Source organism: Heliangelus exortis, chromosome 10 (assembly GCF_036169615.1).
Source record: "Heliangelus exortis chromosome 10, bHelExo1.hap1, whole genome shotgun sequence".
NCBI classification, from domain to species: Eukaryota; Metazoa; Chordata; class Aves; order Apodiformes; family Trochilidae; genus Heliangelus; species Heliangelus exortis.
Window position 1 is genome coordinate 14,871,756 of NC_092431.1, and position 6,718 is coordinate 14,878,473.

Genomic DNA, 6,718 nt, shown 5'->3' on the forward strand with positions numbered 1-6,718 from the left:
AAATACAAATATAAAAAAAAAAAATCATCTAAGTAGATGCTACTGTGGGATATGTACTCTGGCTCATCCAGCTACTAGGAGGAGGGTGCACATGTTCCCCTTGGCCGGTTTGAATTTTTTCAATATTTTAGTGATTATTGTTTTCTATTATTTCCTTTTTTCCCCTATTAATTTTATTAACTAAAATTTTCTAACACTGTATTTCTGTTAGGTTCTAAAAATTCTTCTGCCATGCTCTTGACTTTGCTTTACTCTACTTAATAATGCTTTATTGCACTTATGTGAACTAATACAGTTAGAGAACACCAGAAGAAACTAACGTGAGCCCAAGTGGTTTCTTCTCTCATCCTCTCCAGGCAGGAGGAGCTCACTGATCAGCTGCTGCTGTCAGACCTTTGGGTAAGGTTCACCACTGCTTCCCCTGCTCCTCCACTCACCATAGCACCACCCACATGCACGAATCCTGATCTTGCTGCCTGCTTTGCAGTGTATGCAGTGACTTGCAGTGCCAGTGACTGTGGCCAGGGCATTTTTCCTCTGGAACTTCCAGTTGTTTTGATGTTTGGTGATCCCAGCTTGCTCTGTGTGCTTGTTTTGGAGGATGAACCCGCGTGTCGCTCCAGGTCTGCAAAAGACAATGTAAGGTCAGTGAAGTCTTCACTTTTCAGTAGTCAGTTTCTATGTATAAATTGGATCTTGATGCTCATCAAAGAACAAGAAATATTGGATATGCTCTAAATGTCCATTGTATTTTTGAGCCAACTACCTGATGGAAGTCATCACTTATATGTAAATGAACTGTCAATGGCTTGCCTCTGCTGGCAGTCACTGGACTGTGAAGGGTATGTCTTAATAAGAACCAAAGCTCTTCACATACTTTGATTTACTGGAAATAAAATAGAAAAGTCCTCTGAGACTACAAAGGACACTTGTTTCAGATAAAATGTCTAGACAGTAGCAATATATTTGGGGCTTTTATTATAGCAAAACTGCAAATTAGAATAGAGTGCTGAGAAAGTTCCTGTGACCCAGCTGAGTTCAAAAACACTGTTTCAAACTGATCCTTGAAACATTTACACTCCAAATAAGTTCATGAGCATTCAAAAAGGGAAAGAAAAGATGTACAAGGTCAGTATTCAGGCTTGCTAGAACTCTAGAGCTGCCCAGATTTTACATTCTCTATGACAAGGAGGGATTTGCAATTCAGCTGTGATTTAAATCAGTTAAAGAAAACACAAATACATTGTGTTTCACTGCATTAGATAACAGCTTGCTTTACATTCCATTGCTGTATGATGGCTTTTTTCTTTGATTATTGAAAATAAAGCACACACAAAAAGATTAATTCTGTGAAATGTTACATTTCAAAATGAAATTGAAGAATGCTTTGATGAAGCCATATCTGTCTCTTGTTTTAAGGAAGGCAAACCATACAGTATGTAGGAGCTTGAGTACTTAAATTAGTACCTCAGTTGCCTCTCTGGGTAATGAAGAACCCAAAAAGCACTGGAGTGAAGCATCAATTTCTAGCATCAGAGTCCTGCAAATCATCTTCCATGTGGTTTTCCCCAGCTTCCTAGGAATCATCCTGCACTCCTTATCATCACACCCTACCAGCACCAGCAGTTCCTCCCAGTTGTCACCTTTGGTGTTGGAAACTCATCAGCTTTGTAAGAAACACAACAGTAACTAATTTTCAGAGAACTGAGGCATTTGTAGTTGTGTTGCCACATACCTGAAACAACAGTTCTGGGAGGTGTGAACTACCTGGGGATCTGTGTGCTGCATCTCATCAAATAATTTAAAAGAAAAAGAATCAGTTTTGCTAGCTGGCAGTTTTTTCACCGTGCAAGTCTGTGATGCTTGACAGAGTGTAACTTGTTTGTGATGTGGGTCTCAGAGCAGTGACTTGTATGGTGCTCTTAGCCTTTGAGTTTTGATGTAGCAGGTCAAGGTGGGATCCCTATGGAAGGCTGAATAATTCTTGCTGACCTGAATAAAATAATCCATTTGCCATTGCCATTCAAATAAAAGGCCAGAAATAGTTTAAGACTATCAGGCTGAGTCTGCAAGCAATCTGAAATCTTAACTCTGACAGGTATGAAAGGCCCCTTCCAATTCAATAGGCTACTAACCCTGAGAGCTGAACATTGGGAATTTGGTGTCCTTTTGGGTGCACAGAAATCTAGATTCAGCTCCATGCTTGCATTCCCAGGTAGTCTATTAAGTGATTGTGGGTTATGGTTTTATTTCCATTGTAAAATTAATATAAGCCCTAAGGTTAAATGGTCCACATTGTCAGCAGGATGACAGCATTAGCTGTAGCTGTTCCAAAAATAAAATTTATTTGATAGTAACTGCATTTCTACATAGTCCAACGGATGACTCATCAGATAATGTCCACAGAGATCAATTTTATTTATTGTTTCAGAAGATTAATATTCGCTGTTTTCTAAATCTAAGGGTATGCATAACAACTGATTGAATTAAATCTAAGAAATGGTAATGGATAATCAGAATGTCTTTGGGGCTTCCTTCTGATTCAATATTTGATACTTTGATCAGAGCCAAAGTGTACCAAGTTATCTTTTATCCTGTCATGTGGCTGGTAAATACCATTAAAAAGACAAAATGAACAGGCTCAGTCCCAAGCAAGTATAATTCAATATAAACAATAGTAGATTGTTTACAGACTCCTTAAGAAAACTTTGCATCCCATCTAGCCAGGCATGCAGTCCTCAGATATCTGACAGGTCCCAAGCATAGAAAACCGCATGCAATATTAGAAAATTTCGGATAAAAACCCACAAAGAAATCAGATATAGAACATTAAATGTACAACAGGCAACATTCCTACGTATGTGTTCCTAGGTCTGAAGTCTGTGATCCAAACAATACCTGTAGTCATGGAAATCATGAAAAGGGCTGTTTACCCTGACTCCCTGACACTATTCCTCTGAGCAGTACAGTGTTGTGATAGTGTCACTGCCTGGAGTATTCTCTGGAACAACTATTTTGTGTTCAAGTAAGCGCTATATTTAGAAGCTATTTTTGTTCCACCTAAAGTATACAGTACACTAGACCTTAAAGTACCCTCTAACATGGGCACAGAAGATGGAGGCTAAAAATAGTTATTACTCTAGAAGCAATAATTTGTTTCAAAGCCATCACCTGAATCCCAAGCAGCAGTGAATTACTGGGACTCACTTGTCTTCTCCGCTGGAGAGAAACCTCCTCAGCAGATCCTCTTTTATTGCTGGCAAATTTGAAAATTTGTACAAAAATAGTAACAAAAAAAGGAAAATTTCAGCACACCATTAACTCCTGCAGGAGGACAAAGTACTACAACTGCATCCAGTTCTGGGCTCCCCAGCTCAAGAGAGACAGGGAACTGCTGGAGAGAGTCCAGAGGAGGTTAACAAAGATAACTGGGGGATTGGAGCCTCAGATGAGGAAAAGCTGAGAGAGCTGGGGCTCTTGAGACTGGAGAAGAGGAGGCTGAGGGGAGACCTTGTTAATGTCTACAAGTATCTAAAGGGTGGGTACAAGGAAGATGGAGCCAGACTCTACTCATTAGTTCCCAGTGACAGGAGGAAGCACAACAGGCACAAGCTGGGACATGGCAAGTTCCACTTAAACATAAGAAAAAACTTCTTTATTCTGAGTGTGACAGGCACTGGCACAGGCTGCCCAGGGAGGTTGTGGAGTCCCCTTCTGTGGAGATATTCAAAACCCAGCTGGATGCAGTCCTGTGTGATGTGCTCCAGGTGAGCCTGTCTTAGTGGGAGAGTTGGGCTAGACCTCTAGAGATCCCTTCCAACTCTGACAACTCTGTGATCCTGTGAATCCCTCTCATCAATAGTTACTTTTCAGAGCTTTATTTTCTCTTTTGGGAAAAAGGTAATTATCACTCGGAGCAGGAGTGAGGAAAAATAAAATTGTTTATTATTGGACCAATCAAGCCCAGTGAGATGAAGGCCAAATAATTTTTTGCTTGTCTGAGTTTGATTTTTAGTCAGTCTGGATATGTTTTTTGTTTAGCAGAGAACTTCAGTGAGGAGTATGTTATTTTATGACTGAGGCCAATAGAAAGTCATTGGCATAATAAAACTGCAGATTTCACAATATCAACGCAGCTGCTCTGTGACTTTTAAGCAACTGTGAAATCACATAATCACATTGTTTAAACTGTGTTTAGAAGGACTGATTCCTGGATACATTTTTTTCTTCTTTTTTTGGTTTGGTTTTCTTTTTTTTGAACAAGTCAACAGAAATCCCTCAGATCAACAACTGCCATTGCAGACTCACCATTTTATTGAGTGTTTTCAGACCTCTATTTAGAAATAACCACCTTGTCACCCTGGATTACACTTGTGTATGAAAGTGAACATGATGTTACCGGTTACATTTTATCAAGGAAATTTGCCTAACACTAATTCAGCAGTGAGAATCCCTTCATTTAATGACAAACACACTTGTTTGGGCAGCAATTGCATGTTTCCTCAGGCCATTGCACCAGTTATGTGCAATGCCCTGAGCAAACTGTCATCTCCATTGCTTTTATGGCTGTTTTATGACTTCTTGAACTGCAGCATTTGGTGGTATTTGGACATGTTGCCATACTGAGTTATCAAGAGTATACATGCCCCATTTTATAAGGAGTATTGCTTACTTCTCATAGAACAAATTATTTGCAGTGTCAGATGAATTTCAGACCTCATCTGCAGCCAGAGACCTGTCCTGTCCTGTCCTGACCCCGTGATCCTATGAACATCCACAAATGAGAGTATTTACACCAATGCTATCTAAGTGGCTTTTTTTCCTGACATCCCAACACTTAAGTAGAGTTACTTGTTTAGCAGATGAGGACTTAAATCTACATCAAAGTTGAAGCAAAACCTAGATCAAAAGGGGTCTTATTGACAACAGAGTTTCCATGCCTGGCAGCTCTCAGTGACTTCAGACCTGAGGGCTGAGTCTGCTGCTTTGCATCTGCAGATGTGTCAGGCCCCACTCCAACAGCTGTGGATGCAACTGGGGAAAGCTGAGAGTTTATGATCAAAAGGGGATGCTGATGTGGGGAGGAGAGGTGTTTTGTGTGCTTTCCAGAACAGTGACAAGAAATAGCCTGTCTGCAGTAAGGGTCACTATTAAGTTACAGGAGAAAAGCTAATTCTTGTGGTCATTCACTCTTTAAGATTGAGAAGACCAATAGGTCAAGAGTACTGTGGAAAAATGAAAATGGAGTTCAGAGGTTTCAGTGTGTTTTGTTTGGCTCTTGAGCTTTGCCAAGAGCCTCAAAGAAGAACACCAGCAGATGCTGCCCTGAAAGAAAAATGAGATGTAGAGGAGTCTTTGAAGAGACAGGAAAAATGTGACAGAGTTTGAATTGGAGACAGCGACTTTATGATATATTTGAAAAAGGGCACAGGCTTCAGGCTTCAGAGGAACCTAGAAAAAAGACCACATACACTTTTATTGGCATTTTCTAGGACAAAAGTATTGAGGGTATTGTCAGAAGCGTGTATATAAAACATATGGTCAATAATATGGGTTAAACTGGAGAGCTCAGAGGGGATTTTATAGCAATTTTTCAACTGTTTCTTATGACTTTGAAATTAATGCTAAGGAATAAAATTACCCTTTTATATTCAGTAGATTGACTCAGTTTACTGTATCTGATTCCAAAGGTCAAATATTCTTATTTACACATTTTATTTAAGGGTGATCCATAGGTGTCAGTGGAATTATTATAACTCTTTTAGATTTAGGGAAAAATAAAAGTTTATCCTCAATGATATCTTTGTTTTTATCTTTGTTATAGCCCATGGGGAGCATAAGACAAAGTGTAGATCTGTATTCTTATGCAGGTAAGTAGCCACACTGAAATAACTGCATCTCAGGACCAGCTCTCAAGATTACACCCACCCTAAAATTACTGCAGCCAAAAGGTTTTTCCATACTTATCAGCCTCATGTGTATGGATTGTACATGGTAGCCTGATGCCTTGGTAGACAGAATCACAGAATCAGCCAGGTTGGAAAGGACCCCTGAGATCATCAAGTCCAACCCTTAATCCACTTCCACCCTGGTTCCCAGACCATGGCACTGAGTCCCACATCAGTCTCTTCTTAAAAACCACCAGGAAAGGAGAATCCACCACCTCCCTGGGCAGCCCATTCCGATGCCTGTTCACCCTCTTTGGAAAGAATTTCTTCCTAATATCCAACCTAAACCTCCCCTGGCAGAGTTTAAGCCCATGCCCTCTTGTCTTACTGGTAGCTATTTGGGAGAAGAGACCAACTCCCCCCTGGCTACAGATGATAAAGAGTGTGTACTCCCCAGTTATAATTCCTTTGCAATACAGGGTGTTTTCAGAGTGTGCCTGAGGAAATCAGGAAAGGCAGGCACTTTTTAGGTTCTCTTCATGTGTGAACAGGCATTCCTCTGGATGTAGGAAAGCTTTTGAAGCTGCAGAGCCATCCTTGGCTTTTATCAATAATACTCTCTGGCATTAATATGGTCACCAGTAGTGCTTAGATATTCCTCTACCTGGGCTGCAACGATGCCTCTTGCATGCTGAGGAGGGCAGAGGGAAATTGTCACCATTTCCCCAGCACAGGGTGCTCCTGCACAACTGAAGAGAGACATTGTTCAGGCTGCAGTGCACAAAGAGTTGGTTAATGCATGAAATGTCCTGGTTAGATGAAACCCCAAC